At 41.1% G+C, this 15,797-nt stretch overlaps 1 long non-coding RNA gene across 1 annotated transcript in view; it reads left to right on the forward strand.

The window, feature by feature from the left end:
• LOC138411311 (uncharacterized) overlaps positions 1–12,231 on the forward strand; it is a 41,611-nt gene extending 29,380 nt beyond the window's left edge. The window contains exon 3 of the long non-coding RNA XR_011243953.1: positions 12,082–12,231. This is a non-coding gene — a long non-coding RNA (uncharacterized lncRNA). The remainder of the gene's footprint in view (positions 1–12,081) is intronic.
• Positions 12,232–15,797: the final 3,566 nt, after the last annotated feature.

Consider the following 15,797-nt stretch of genomic DNA (forward strand, 5'->3'; position numbering starts at 1 on the left):
GTAAATATCAAACATGTTTGATATGGTACAATATGAGTAGTTCATGGCTGCTTTTCCAAAATAATACCGCCGGTCACTGCTGGGCTATGTCACACATTTTGGCACGTCAAGTGTTTTTCATTTTGCAGAAGTGCAATCGGTTAAACAGTGAATACAAAGCTACTTAATACATGTAGCAAAAAAACACACTACTTCCAAAAGATTCTCAGTAATGTGATTTACTTTCTAGTATATAATGATAGTATACAACAACAAATTATTTTATCCAACTATTTCCAGTGCTGTGAGACATTTGCTGTGCAACTGACAAAGAAGGAAAATTTGAAAAAACTTGGGAAACTAAAACTCCAACTGCTTGCATTACTTACAGCTCATATCAAGTAAAAGATGATTGCACTAGCTCGATGTCCTCAGAACGATCATCTTATAGCTCTACACTGTCTTGATAACAACAGCTGTTCCAACATCAAAGTGCGTTAATGGAAAAAAGTAAAAATTCCTGAGTAGGAAATATTGATGTAGTTATTTTTCAAGTGTGTGCCAGTATGTGTATGTCTGTATATGCATGTGATGCTGCTGCTGGTGCTGTGGGACAGTACTATACGGCCCAACGAACAGGATGAATAATCCTCAACACCATCAAAGGATCCCCAACAGGGAGCTCAGGCCATGACAGCGGCACATACGGCAACTCTCCCAGCCTGTCTCATACCCCCTGGGGACGGCAGAGGCTGAGGAGAAAAGGGAGAGAAGTCAAGAAATGGGTAAAGTGACGGGAGAAAAGAAGAAGAGAGGAGAGCCGAGAGGGGAAATTGGAAAAGGGGAGAGAGAAGTGGGGAAAAAAAAGACGAGAGTTGGTGGTTGAGGGGGAAGAGATAATGTGAGCTGCAGTGAGTTCAAGAGCATTTAAGAGCTATTCCTTTAGGTGATAGAGACAAAGTGGAGTGTTGTGTCCCAGCTGATGGAGCATGGACATGACATGAAGTGTTGACTCACTCTAAAGGAAGATCAGCTTAAATCTAACCTAAAGTTTTTTATAATAGGAAAAGCTTTGGGTCTTGATGAAGTCTAGAAAACAAAGAAATTCACCAAAACCAGTTTATGGAGGCCAGAGCTGCCAACATGTTTTTAAAATGTACAAACAACATATGAAGTTTTGTTGATGGGTTATTATCGCATGCAGACAAGATATTGGCATAGTACATATAGCAAAATTTGTTAAATTCTTAATCAAGAGAAGTTGAACAGCCACAACCCTGAACTTTAACCCTTAAACAAGAGGAGAAGCTGAAATAAATAACATCAAATCTACATAAGTTGTCCCTCAAACTATACATTTTACAACAGGCAAAATCATGACAGAACAGGTTAACAAAATGAAGAACAGGTGCTGTACTTGAAAAATTGAAGGATCACTCCTCCAGACATGAACAGGCAGTGTCATATGTTCAGAATGAACACATGTCCAGCGGATCATCGGATACTTTCACTGTTTTTATGATAGACCTATGACCAGGCACAATCATATCAGCACATCACACACATTGAGTACTGGCATTTATTGTGTGATCTCTGTGAAGGCTTTGAAATACATTCAGGTGAACTTCAATGATGAAACCAATGGTTACTTTAGGTCCAAGTGTTGTTTTGTCACAGTCAGGGTCACAAACATCAATAGAAGTTAAAAGTTAAAATATTTTCCTGCAGTGTTGCGGCACAGTTATCCGCCAGTGCATTGGAAATACACATATTATCAGTGAATGACACAAATGCACACAATAACAGAAAGTCGCCATACTATTACCAGTGCACAAAGCAAAAGTTAAATATGTCAAGTCAACAGGTGAAATCCCCCAAAAGCAACCGCTTCTAAGAGTGGAGGCTGACTCCAATGAACCCATGAACCAATGTTATACCCACCACAAGTTAAACTGAGGCCAAATAATTAACTGCAACAAGAACTTTGCCTTGCAACTGCCTATGCTGTTACTGCTGGTCTGTTAAGATTCTTCTCTCGTCTCCTCTTGGCATCATTGCTTTGCTGGCCCGTTTGACAAGGAAATACAGTAGATCACAGCTGGCTTGATGCCCACAGATAGAGCGGCTCCCCAGCGTCCTCACACCACTGCCTCAGATCCCGGGCCAATTCTCCTGCCCCGCCTCGTAGGTCAACCTTGGCTGCTCTCTACACCCTCACACTCTGTCCCCTGAGCCGATGCCCATCCCACCAACCCTGGCACAGTCTCTCCTGCCTTTTCCTGCCAGCTTTACACAAACCAAAGAGGATACAACGCAGTGTTTTGGTTAAGAGATGGACACGTAATTAACCTCAGACCATGGGTGTTTTTACTTTGTGTCAAGAGACGTATGGAAGGCAGGTTAGCGAACAGTCAGGAATGTTAGCTGTGCACGATGGGGGCTAAATTAATGAAAGCGCCATCCATTAACCCGTTTGGCTTTCTGGCTGCTCTCTCAGCCTGAGCTTCTGGATGGATCACAACAACGTAACTCAAGAAAGCACTTGAAATATGATGTTAGAGCTGCAAGAACAATCATGGCAACTATTTTAATTAATAATAAACTGTCAAACACTTCCAGCCACAAAGTTGAGATTTTAAATCTGAATTTTGACAAATTATGAGCATCTTGGATATCTTTGAAACTGTTGTAAGATAAATTAAGATCTTGTTAATTTCCATGAATGCCCAAAACACAATTTACTAGTGACAAAGCCCTGAGCAAGATAGACACTGTTGTAGACCCACACAGTTGAGGTGGATGGAAGAGCTCACAAAGAGATCACTGTTCATTCATGGGTTGTTCCGAACATTTTCCTGTTGTTGTAAACGCATCTGAGGCGCACAATCACCTGCTGCGTTCTTCATATTTGAAAATCCAACTCTGGAAAAATGTCTGAACCCAATTTTAGGTGAGCTATCGGACACCTCATATTTCGTAACTTTCCGACTTTTCAAATCAAAACAATCACTGATTAAAATACTTAATAGTTGCAGCACTGTTCGTAAAAACACATTACAACCACCTCATGTATCACATCTATGTTTTCCACTTACCTTGACTTACCTAGAGACCCATGAATGCAGTCTGAGAAGGTATGACAGTTAAATTAGATTTGCACCGTCATAAGGCTCAAACACAGCTTTCAGAATAAAGATAGTTCTCGTCACACGACCGTCTAAGCCATCCCTCCCCCAATCTGCCAGTCCTGTGACATTGTTCATCATCAATTACATAAACCCCTTTCTGCTGCTGCCGATGTTCGGCAGCGTCTATTCACATGCAGATGTTTCTAAATCCTCCTCTTGTTTTGTTTCAGGGATAGCTCATTTTGTTTTGCCTCCCCCCTCTCACAGCTCCGCATCTCTCTGTGTGTGCATCTTGTTATTTATATTTGTAGCCGGAAAAAAAGGTTGAGCTAAAAAATGGATGGTACAGAATTGATAATAGTATATAATGAATCCCTGCATAGTATAGATAATGGCTGATAAATGTCTAATTGTAGGGGTGAAGCTGTACATACAGAATCCCCCCACCTGTTCTCTGTCGTCTCTTTTCTTTTAAAAACCAACCCAACAATAGGTCTGATATTTTTATCCCCACTTGTTCATTTCTCCCTCTTTTTGTCCCTCTCATTCGCTGCCATCCCGTCTTTAAAAGGAGTCTCACAGCTGCCCTACCAGCGGGAGCTGCCTTTCATCATATGCTGAATACATCACTCACCATTTTCTTCTTTCATCGCCCTCACAATAAGTCAGGAAACGTGGTGACATTACGCAATCAGCTGTAACAGTATTACCTCATTGTCACATTTTAAACATTGTAGTGAAAGGCGGGTACAGCATCTTCCAACAAATCCAAATGTCCCCTCGCACGAGAGAGACACACTGTGACTTCCTTCCTTTGCCAGACAATTGCGTGGCTTTGTGGCTGGTTGGCCATTTCTAATTATTTCATGCCCCTTGGTTCTGCGTGTACAGGATGACACGGCATAGTGTTGGAGAAGAATGAGGATGATTGACAGCCAGCCCCCATCCCACAGGAACTCATTAGGCTTCCTGACTAAAAGCTAGTGGGCACGCTCATGCTGCTCTTGCCTTCTTCTTCCTCTGGTCCTCCTTTTAGTCCTACATTCAGTAAGTTGGAAAAAGAAATGCCTGAACTCAGCTCCAAGCAGAGACTGAACTTACTGTGCTCTTATCTCATCTGATCTGAGGATCAGCTCAGAATAAAAGTTATTTTTTTTAGGCTCTGCACTCTTTCATTTTAAGTTTCTTTTTCTCTGTGAGGGTTTCTCTGCTCATCTCAGCTTCTATGACTCTTTTGCATTTTGGTTTAAGAGTGTTCTCCCTTTCCGTCTCTTGCGTTCTCTTTCTATTTCTCTTTGGCCCGCTTTTCTGTCCCTCTCTTGGGGTGATACTAGGCAGTGGTGCGGGTTCTAAGAAGCCCTTGAAGTGTTGGCTCCTCTGAGAGTTCTTTAAAAGGCCATTTCATCATGTTCATGAAGCAGTACTTGAGACCAAGCTCAAGTATGACTTATGTGAAACTCGTAAAAAACTCCCTGGAAAGTTTTGTTGCATCCTTTACTGTTATATACCACTTCTCTCCCCAGTGGATGTCCTCTCCTGCTGCTTGTTTGTGGTCTTGCAGCTGGTTATCTACAGATCTTCATGCATGTACATAATGTTTCTAGTTCAAGGAAAAGGAAAAGTGAATCTCTGGATGCTGATAGGCATTAATTATGTTGAACTGTTACCCTGATGTGAGCCAAACACCACGTTTCCTCAACAAAATCGCAGACTGGAGAGCTCGGGGGGAAAAGGCCCCTACTTTTACACATTAAGTGCCCAGACTTCACTGGATTCTGTGGAGTGGCAATTATGACATGCCAATTACACAGAGACAGAAAGATGGATTTGCAGCTCACCAGTTTGTAATCCGCTCTCAAACTGGGAGATCTCCAGACTTGGTGCATCAGATTTGGTTCACTCACCGCCCTTCATTTAGCACATGTCAAATGCTCATGTACGTATGGCTGAACATACACACACATCGACACGGATACAAGGGAACACCAGGGTAGGAGTCTCAAGGTGTCAGTATGCTCATAATGATCTGGTTCATACAGAATGTCATTTGACCAATTTGACTATGCTCATTTGAAGAGTGTTTGCAAAGAGAGCCAAAGAGAGAAGTTGAAATTGTGCTTACTTACAGAACAACAGTAACATTCACTTGAGTTCAGAATTCACAGTTTTTTTTGGTCTTGATCGCTTTGCTCCTTTTTTTTTCCGTTCCAATTCCATAGAAAAATATCTTTTGTGTTCACCTGTAACTAACTTTGACAGCTGTTTGATGCAGAGCAGGTTGTGTGCTGTCGGTTTTCACTTAGGCCGCTTTCACACCTACCTGAAAGGTGCGTTGGACTACAAAATGGAAAGACATTTTTTTTCTATGCACTTTAAACCAATCAATGTAAAGTATAGGTAGACTTAGCCCACATGACGGTGATGACAACAGGACTAACTAATGTCATACAAAGGTCTTTAGTCTGAATTTTCCTGGAGACTTATCTTAACCACATCTACGCTGTTTGCTGTTTCTGTCTCCCAATTAGTCTCCAAACACATCTGAGAAAGTTCCCATTTGAGCTCATGCAATTCAATGTAGACAATTACTTCTTCGACTTGCAGTGTAGTACCAAGACTTTTAAGGCTCAACAGCTTGTCGCAGGAGCCGGGGGTAAATACAGTGCTGTTTGAGGAAATGTTGACGGTAAAATCACGCAGTTTCATCTGCGATTAACATTATTTACGATATTGTTTGGCCTGGGCTTAGCAGTAAGAAATTAATGATGGATTTTAGAAGGCCATAAACACAATCTTTCTTGGTGCCAAGCCAATGGTTAAATATGAATTAAGAAGAAAGCGGAAGATCAATGGGCTTTTTATCACTCTCAAATCCCCATTGCTTTATGTGCTGTTTGATGTCTCAAGTGAAGAGCTCATTCACACTAAAATCAAAGACCTGTTGTCTCAGTTGCAGTAAGAGCAGATAATATTACAGTGTGGGACTTTGGGTATGAGTTCGTTTTTAAGCCTTTAGGAAATTGTTGTTTCCACTGGGAGGTTTATTTGAGTTTAACTAAGACTCAGCTGCTCGCTGCCTGCTGACCAACATCTTTACACCGCTAACTGACTGTCAGATGGGACCAGATAAGCCTTTTTATTACTGATACAAACAGGCTTCTTTAACCGTTGTAAAATCATTACACTTTTGTTATCTCCCCCTTTTGTTTAAATTACATATTCAAAAGAACAGATCAACCCAAAAAACATACCAACAGCTCGTTCTTATACCCACAAGGGTAAGTGAATATTCTCAGAGAGTTTTATAAAGCTTAATAAAATAAATAAATTCTTTTTATTGTTATAATAATTTCATCTGTTATGACACTCAGCTGAGTGACTCACTAAGCATTTAAGAGACAATTGTAACTTGTCAACTTAAATCTGATGCTGCTTATTCTGACAGAAGTTTGTTGCTGTAATCAATAGAGAATTTTACGAAAAAAGTACAAAAAAGAGTATTGTTTTTTAAGCTCTTTCCTTCATGTTAATAAAAAAATACTGTGAGGGTTTCTTACAAGGCTGAAGCATTGATGAAAAAAATATTCATGTACTTTTTCATAAATTTTATGAAAGGGTGGTGCAAATAAAAAAAATTCATGTTTTATTGTATTAGGGTTAGAATTGCATTATAGTATTATATATTCTGATAAAATAAATATGTGCTTTTAATTTCCTAATTTCTCAAATAAAACTAAATTGTATGAATTTAAAGGTCCAGGTGAAAGGGAACTATTGGCAGAAATTGAATGTAGGATAATTCTCATGACGTTTTCACTAGTTCGTTTCATCTAAATTAATTGTAGTTTTCTTTACCCCAGAAAAGGCCCTTTATATTTAAATACTTTATATTTACATTGAGGGGGTCCTCCCTACGGAGGCCGCCAGGTTTTTTACATTAGTCCAGACTGGACAAACTAAACACCTTTGAGTTTTTATGACAATTAAAGGCTGCCACAGTTTCTTTTTCATGTTTGTTAGGAGAGGGTGAGGTGAGGGGTGTTCAGCTGTAACATGCAACTTCAACACTAGATATCACAGAATTCTACACACTGTACCTTTAATATAGCCACTGAAACTTCAAACCTAAGGTCTAGAAGATAAGTCACTTCATCAAAAAAAAGGTTTGCGAATAAATTGTCAACAACTTTGTTAATAAATAAAAAATTTGAGCCATTTATTGAGTTAAAATACAAAATGTGCTGTCCTTTGGTTTTGGTTCAGATGAATTTTAATTTTTGTTATGACTTTTTGATATTTTGTCAATCAAATAATTGTTGATTAATCTGCAGATTGATTAGTAATTATAGTAATGTATATTACAATACTATATATGAAAAAAACAAAACAAATGAGCATAAATTATGATGCTATAAACTGACTTAAGTTAATTGAATAGGTTTCATATTGTTAGTGTTGTTAAACTAATACAAAAGACTCTATATGCTACTTTTTTCCATGTGATGCATGATGCTTTAAATGATCTCTTGTGACATTGTGGAGCAGCATGTGGTCATTACAGAAGTGGAAAGTGAGGAGCTTATTGTGCAAGTCTTCACTTATAGAACACGCATGTGAAGCCATAGAAGAAATCCACACGCCACAACTCAAGAGAGTGATGACAGGAGAAAAACACAAACCACGAGCAGCGACGGAAAAACTTCTAGTCCTGTCAGAGGCTGTGACAAGGCCATTCAATGTAAATGAAGGCAGAAAGACTGTGACAGGAAGAAGGGGGAAAAGTGAATGTGTGTGTGTGTTCTGCAGTCATGTATGACCGTGGATTTTAATTGTGCTGCGCCCAGACTGCCTTCACCAATCAGAAGACTTACTCAGGCACACTTCAGGGTGACCGCAAAGGAACAGGAAACAAATGCAGGGCAAACAAACCAGCCCTGCAGTGACAGAGCTGTCACAAGGCTTTCAGGGGCAGACAGCCATTCCTCCACGCTCTCCTGTTTAGAGTTTTCCTGCCAGGATTTTCCTTTCCCCCCAGTTTTTGATCCTATGCTTTCTCTCCATTAACTTCCATTTCTCTTCTTTACTTCTCTTCCTCCTTCTTCTCTTCTCCCTCCATCTCGATGCTCGCTATCTCCCTCCCCTCCCTCTCTCCCTCTGTGTCACTCGGCCCATCTGGGCTGCCTAGTGGAGTCGGGAACATCGGTCCCTGTCAGGGGAGCTCAGTGGGGCCCTGTTGAAGACACAAAGGGCGGATTACTGCAGCTGCCAGTCACACTAAGACCCACACAGCAGCTCTTCGGAGTCTATACCAGTGTCCTCAACCCTCACACCCAGTGTCTATCACAAAGGGACATCATTAGCTCTGGCACAAAGGAAACCCCTGCTCACCCGTCTTAAGCAACACTGCAATCAGGCCCACAAATAGCGTGATTAGTTACGATGATATGCATGTGTAATGTATGCTGAGGCAGTGTCATCTGCTCAAAAGCAAGAGGCTGCGTCGAGGGGCTTTGTTTTGCAGGAGCATCTCGCTCACAGTTTGTGTATCTTCTGTGCGTACGGCAAGATTTTCGGTCTTATTTACCCATGAATAGTTTTGTCTGTAAAGATTTGATCACTTTTTGTCCGATGAGTCAATGGATTATTTCAAGCATCAGTGAAAATACATAATGTGAAAGTTCAAGAAATACAATATCTTTATGTTTACAGTCTCATGTTTCCTTTCCTTTAAAGAATCTCAAATCATTTGTGTCAGAGGATTAAGTTTAGGCCTCATGAAATGCTAATGCTCAACTGAAAGGTTATATTATATATATGAACAGATTTTAATTATACATCAAAAAGGTGTTTTAATTGGATGTTTTAGAAGAATCTCACTCCTTGTCTTGATTACAGCTTCTGCTGAGACTTTGCTTTTGTCAGAGAAATCAGTACATTCATCTTAATTGCAAGAACAAAGAATTCCCCACTCCTCAATCTCTCTAATCATCAAACGGGCACAATACATATCTCTTTGTTTGTTCTTCCTATTTAATCATTTCTCAGAGAAGAAGCTGTCTTTCACCCGTATTTCTCACTATGATCCAGCCCTGATCCCCTCTGACTGGATTTGCAAATGCACAGAAACCAAAGCAGCACTCAGGGTGCCTAAAACAAATATTCCAAGGTTCCAGCGTTGGCTATAGACTGTAACTAATAACGCCTACATTTAGGCAGTTTAACCAGTTTTTGTTTTTCTGAGAGCATGAGAATGTTTTGCTCCTTGTCTTAGCATGCGTCATGTTTCTCTGCTGACCCTCTTCTTTCAGACTGCTTGACGATGATGAGGATCAAGGGGTCAACAGCACTAGTGCTCGTGTCTATAATCTCAAGTTAGCTGTGAAATCTTGGCAAAACGCCTCCATGACTGAATGTCACAGTTCCTCTAGATGTCTACTGGGTGTTGAGAGCGGATCAGTTTCCTCACAAAGAGCTCTGCTCTCTGATAAAAAGTTGCACTGTACCTTTAAATACCAGGATGAACATTATGTAACTTTCAAGTAGTTTTGATAGGCATAGAGACCACATACGTCTGCCATGACTTTCATAAAGTTAAAACATCTCTAATGTTGGCGTCTAAATCTATAAGACTCCCAGATAGACGAGGAGCTGGACATTAATGTATCAGTTGTTTCATCGCTGACCTGGGGAATTCTTACAACATGAGAATGGTCTTTGAATTTATTGGATTAAAGCATAAGAAATAAAATGTGGCTCGAAGGCTCGATAGGGAGGTTGGAAATGCCTTTCAAGTCTGAACCTGGGCCAGTGGCAGTCCGCAAAGAGAGGAAACATTTGCATGTTTTATGTGCAGTGGGAGGGATTTGTCCATGAAATGTGTGAAACATTTTTTACATGTAATCTCTAGAGGATTAGTCTCTCTGAAATCATTATCTGGGCTTTCTCTCTCTGTGTCTGACAGTGTGGTGCCTAAAAAGGTGACCCCCCAACACGGCACTGGCATTAGCAGACATATCAAACATTTAGGCAGCAGAAAAACTGGATGTAGATGACAACAGAGACGGCTTGTTTATCAGCATCAGCTCTTAAAGTCAAAGCCAGGGCAAGTCGAGTGAATCAGAGGAAGGCAAATGGCATTAACAGCAGTGGGACAGTACAAACACTGGAAAAATCAACAAGGGCATTAGGTCACCACACCCTGAATAAAATGTCTTCTCCATACATTATATCTATTTTCATTACAGACAAGGACATTTGGAAAAATAGCGTAAGTGTTCACAAAGCAGTATTTATTGGCTCTTTAGCCAGGCTGTAAGGTGTGGTGGCACTAAATCTCTCTCTTGCAGGCCTTTCGTGACTACACTTTATGAAGCAGATGGCAGGGCGAGGCCGTGCAACAAGGATTTTGGCACAGCTACTTCACTATACATCCTCTGGGATTTTTACAGTTTCAAATTTGGCTCAAATTGGGCTACGACTTGGGCGAGACTGAGGCCGAGAGTTCAAACATTCTCCCGGCCACATTTGCTGCTGCAATAAAATAAGCAACAACAAAGCTGTAGTTTTACAGTAGACACTACATCACAGGCCTCCCATATCCTAAATATCGCACTTCAGAAATATTACCTGCAACCGTAAGGACTCAAATGAAACTAAGAATAGGACTCTGGAACGTGATATCCGGAGTTTGACTTTCAGATATAAAGAACCCAGCAGGAGATTGTTCACAACAACAGGAAGATGTTGGGAACAATCAGATGACGCGTGGAGTCTGGGTAGAGTATGCAGGAGGTAGGACATGGTGGAAAATTTCAGTGGCAGAAAATACGCGTTTTTGTTTACATCACATTCTAACTAGTGTTAGCCAATCTCCAAAAGCTCTTGAGTGTCCTCTATGTCAATGGAACCTGTTTTTGTGATATTGGATATCGCTGTTGCGTTGTTAGAAATATTATCAACATGCCCACACGCGCACTGTCAATTTTGCAGCTATTTTCCCCCTCTGAAAAATGTCAGGAAAATGTCTTCATGTCTGAAAAGCGGCTACTAAGAGATGTGATGTGCCTTTGAAAACCCCTCCCAGGCCGACGCTAACAGTAACACACCCATTAACCAACACGTGAATCTCAACACACTTTTTCCAAACCACACAATTCACACATTTGTGTGAAAGAGAATAAAATTTTCAAAGATATAATTTAAGATATTACATATAATGATTATCAGCATCAGTAATCACCACTTTTTCAGAACCAATTAAACCAGTGACAGGATAAGTAAATCGTTTTTTTGTCTACTCAAGAATATGGCCCGTTCTTTCTCCCTCTCGCCTGAGGCCTGCCAAGAAGAAATGACTCATTTGCAACAATTTCTTCATGTTGTGAGACGTGGGGGGAAAGCCCTTAGACAAAGGAGAGAAATGAGTTGTTTCCCCACTCTGAAACCGAGCAGCCTGCCTAAAAAAACACTCATTTGATGCTTTTTTTAAATACAACAAAGGAGCAGAGCCAAGGTGCCTAACTAAACCTGTCAAATTGGCAGCATGTTTCCCTATGTCTGGAAACGCTTTCCTCTCTAGTAACAACTCCCGGGAATTGTGGACATTTCCTTTGTGAGACTAGAACAAATCAATCAGCTCGAGTAAGTATCACACTCCACTGGTTTTAACAGTTAATTTCCTGATGGTGTAGGCTGGCGCACACAGGAAATCTGCCACCAGTCCGGTTAAGTAATGCTTGCCTGGTCTCTTTACACAGGCCCTCCTCAGCTTTCTCAACATTCTCAAGCTGAGAAAAAAAAAAGCAAAGATTAAGCTTGTCAATGGTATTTTACCTTTCAACTAAACAGAATTATAAAATACCTTATCATTTATATCAAACAACTCTTTATGGTAACTTAAAGCTGCTCATATCAACAGTTTTTATCATACACTGTACAGATGGATGACGTGTCTCCACTTCCTCCCACTTTCCAGAAATGAAGTCAAAATATCCCAGTTACCAACGCTGCCATATTGCGCCAGTTATGTCATTTGGAACCAGTCTGTGCAGTAGTGACCATAGGATGGAGCTGCAATAGAGAGGTCCTGCTGATACACAACCAATTGTGAGTACGTCTTAGCTGTATGATGTTTCCTCATCTTTTTATAGCATCAAATAAGTAATTGAAACCAAACTTGGATATACATCAGTGTGATGAGAATTACCTGAAGTGATGGAAATCATCTTTAAAAAAATGTTTTTGACTCTTTAGTTTGGTCCATTTCCTGTCCGCTAGCATGGAGGTGATGGGGGTCTAGAGCGATTGAGGCTTTTTTGCTTCATTTTTGAGGAGCAGTCATGTCGTCCTTTAAATACAGTCTATGCTTTTTATGCTAACAATAGGTCAAATTAGTGTGTATGTAAATGTGAATGCTCATAGTGACAAACCCACCAAGGAACTGTTCCGGTGTAGCATCAAAAAATGTGTCTTCTGAGAAAAGGTAGCCCACATATTAAAAAAACTGAATTTGCCTTTAACCTGTGTCTCTGGCTGTTCAAACAATTTTGTGCAAGCAAACCCTGAGAAATATAGTCTCTGCAGTGGTGTGTTTTTTATCTGTGTTTTGATGACTTATAAATAAAATAAATCTTTTACCATATTTTTGTTGTTTTACTCAACCCAAATTAAATGGAAACAATCACAAACAGTATTCGATAAGAGACGAAATTTAAAATTAGGAAGAAAAAAAACAGCTAACCCTTACCTTCTTGCACCTGGGTGCAGTCATGGACACACTTCGATACTGATATGTACACAAGCTTGCCCCCTGCCCCCCGCCCCCCACCCCCCATCACACTACATACACTCACAAAAACACACACACACACACACACACACACACATAGTGAGAGTCAAACCAGGCTGGCTGTGTTTACTGTTTAGCCCTGTGTGTTGATGTGATGAGACACCCAGGCTGATAACACAGGGCCAGAGGTACTGCCGCTACATGTTTGATCTCAGGCCGCCGAGGCGAGCTGAGGCTGGGCGACGGGCGCACACAGACGATTGGGGTCAGTGAGGTGTGCTGTGTGCTTGATTACAGACTGGAGGGGGGCCCCTCGACCTCTTAGCAGGTCAGTGCTGACCCCTGACCCCAGCACAGCAGGGCCTGACGCAGTGCTCAATGCTTTCTCCAATAACACAGTGGGATGAAAGGAAGGGGCCGTGTGCATCGGGAGGACTTGACCGCTTCCCCTTTGGACCTGAAGAATGTAGCACACAACAGAATATAGTAGATGACGGCTGGTGGTGAAGTTGGGCAAGCCTCTGGACATATGTTGTCCCCTGTGCAATAAAAAAGAGCCCGGTTGTGCCTCCCTAACTAGATCAATTACACAGTGGAGACCTCACCCTTTCCCACAGTGCAACTGAAGGAAATATGTGTAAACTTTCTCTCAGAAGAGGACACAAGCTGAAGTGTTTTTTCCTCATGTTCTGTGAAATATCCAAGTAACCAGTGTGTTGCTCTTTGTGCTGTGGTCATTTCAAATCAGTTGCACAGCGCGCACAGAGTTAAACGACTACCCCTATCAACAATAGACACACATGGTGCCCATAGGCAAGCTCAGCTAATTTCCACAAATTCCTGTCCGCTGTAGAGAAGGTGGCTGTCCCAGCTGGGTTACGTTTTTATGTAAACACCCTCACTGTCACTTTCCCTCAAGGCACCTAAGTCAGCCAAATGTTAATCTGCCCATTAGTCTTCAGGAGTGACAGTGGGACAGGACTGCATGTCCACACACACACACGAGAGAGACTGCCTGTCATGATATGATATGCTCCAGAGGAATTTTCTCCTGGCTCCACCGAGGCAGCACCTATGAGAATCGGTGCATGATGTGGACTTACTGAGTGAGGAGGGCCAGTGGAGAGATGGAGACCGTGTCCGCATGTGCATGTTAGTCCACTGTTGTGTAGTGATGATGGCGGCATGCAAACATTCTGGGTTTTGAAGCCTGGAGGGCGTAAGTTAATACTGTCTCGCCTGTGAGTGTGAGCCAAGTCTCAGAAGAAAAGTGACCTCTTACTCTCTCTCTTTCTCTGAGGAGCTTTCTGAGTGCATCTATTCTCTTTTGTCAGCATCTCTGACTAGCGAAGATAAGAAGGGTGGAGTCAGGTGCCATTTGGCGTGAATCACTCATCTCTGTGTGAGTAAGACAGCTTCTGATTGGATTTGGTAACCTGTACAGTGGGTGGAGGAGCGGATCCTCCTGAGGAAACTTGTTTTTCAAGCTCATTGTTTTATATGTGGAAATACTGCAGCGTTTCCTTTATAGCCCCACATCATGTAAAAACTACAAAGTATTTTGTTTCACAAAACTTGTGGTGGAAGGACGGAACATGAGCAAAGAAAGAATCCAGAAAAATTCTGACTTGGATTCCGAGAAAAGGGCAGATCTAGGATTTACCTTCTTTCTTTAACATTGTCAGATAGGTTTTTTCTTTTGTACATTTTTACCAATTTCTCAGGGAATAATTCACAGATCTTGATGAAAGGAATCAGACATATTTAGGGGACTGATATTTAAGTGTGTGAGTGAATTGCTGTGGGTTGATTGCGGAGGTATGTGATCTACTGAGTGCTAGTTTGGTTCATGGGTTAATGCCTGCAAAACATTCCTGTCAGCTTCAGCTGTTCTTTGTTTAGTGCTAATAGCAAATGTTAGCATGATAAGCTTAAACAGTGAACATAGTAAACACCATACCTGCTACATGTCTGTATGCTAGCATTGTTATTGTAAGCTTTGTTAGCATTACCTGAAATCCTGGATTTATTGCTCTTCTTCTATAGTCAGACCACTCTTGTCCAAATTGTACACATCCATAATATATGAAGCATGACAAATTCCCCTCCTCTCCATCAAGGAGATAATTTCATTTTAATGATAACTTGTCTGAGACATCCTCCTGAAAGCGTTGCCATAAATCAACAGATCACACGTCTTCCCCACTCTTCCCTCACCTTACCCCCAAGACACCCCCCCAAGGTGACTCACCGTCTACCATTCAAAGAGCTGCACAAATAATCACTCTCTTCAGACCTCCCCCGTTTTTGATTTGCACGTTTGATAGATGGTGTCTTTTCTTGGCTTTAATTGCAAGCTCTTTTCATCATAATTTTATATTTGTTTCCTGTCGTTTTCTTGGAGATGGCTGCGGGTGTCTGGGTTATAATTTCTACATCAAGGAAGTTGTTAGGAATGACTAACAGGTGGAATAGACAGCAGCGTGTGGGTTTGTCCTCTGAACTCACCTGGCAAGTGAATTTACGAACTGTATTGACAAATCTGATCACGTTGATAACGGGAGCAGACACTGTAGTGCACACACACATGCTCACACACACATACACAGCACAATGAGCGAACTGCAGATAATTAGGGTAATTTCTGTTTGAAGTATTATGCATTGCAATGAAAATAGAACGGATAAAAGACGAGACAATAATAGATCTAAAGAGGACCTTGACTGAATGTTGTTGCAACAAAAAGCATTTTGTTTGACACAATTCATATTGTCTGCTAAACAGATATCATGTCTCAAATTTATAAGAGAAGGGGGGAAAATCATATGAAACAAAAAATGCTAGATATGCATTATGTTCATCAACACTTTGTGTCTCATCGCGATGTGTGGACCATTTATATA

The sequence above is a fragment of the Paralichthys olivaceus genome, chromosome 8 (genome assembly GCF_024713975.1).
Source record: "Paralichthys olivaceus isolate ysfri-2021 chromosome 8, ASM2471397v2, whole genome shotgun sequence".
Lineage (NCBI taxonomy): Eukaryota > Metazoa > Chordata > Actinopteri > Pleuronectiformes > Paralichthyidae > Paralichthys > Paralichthys olivaceus.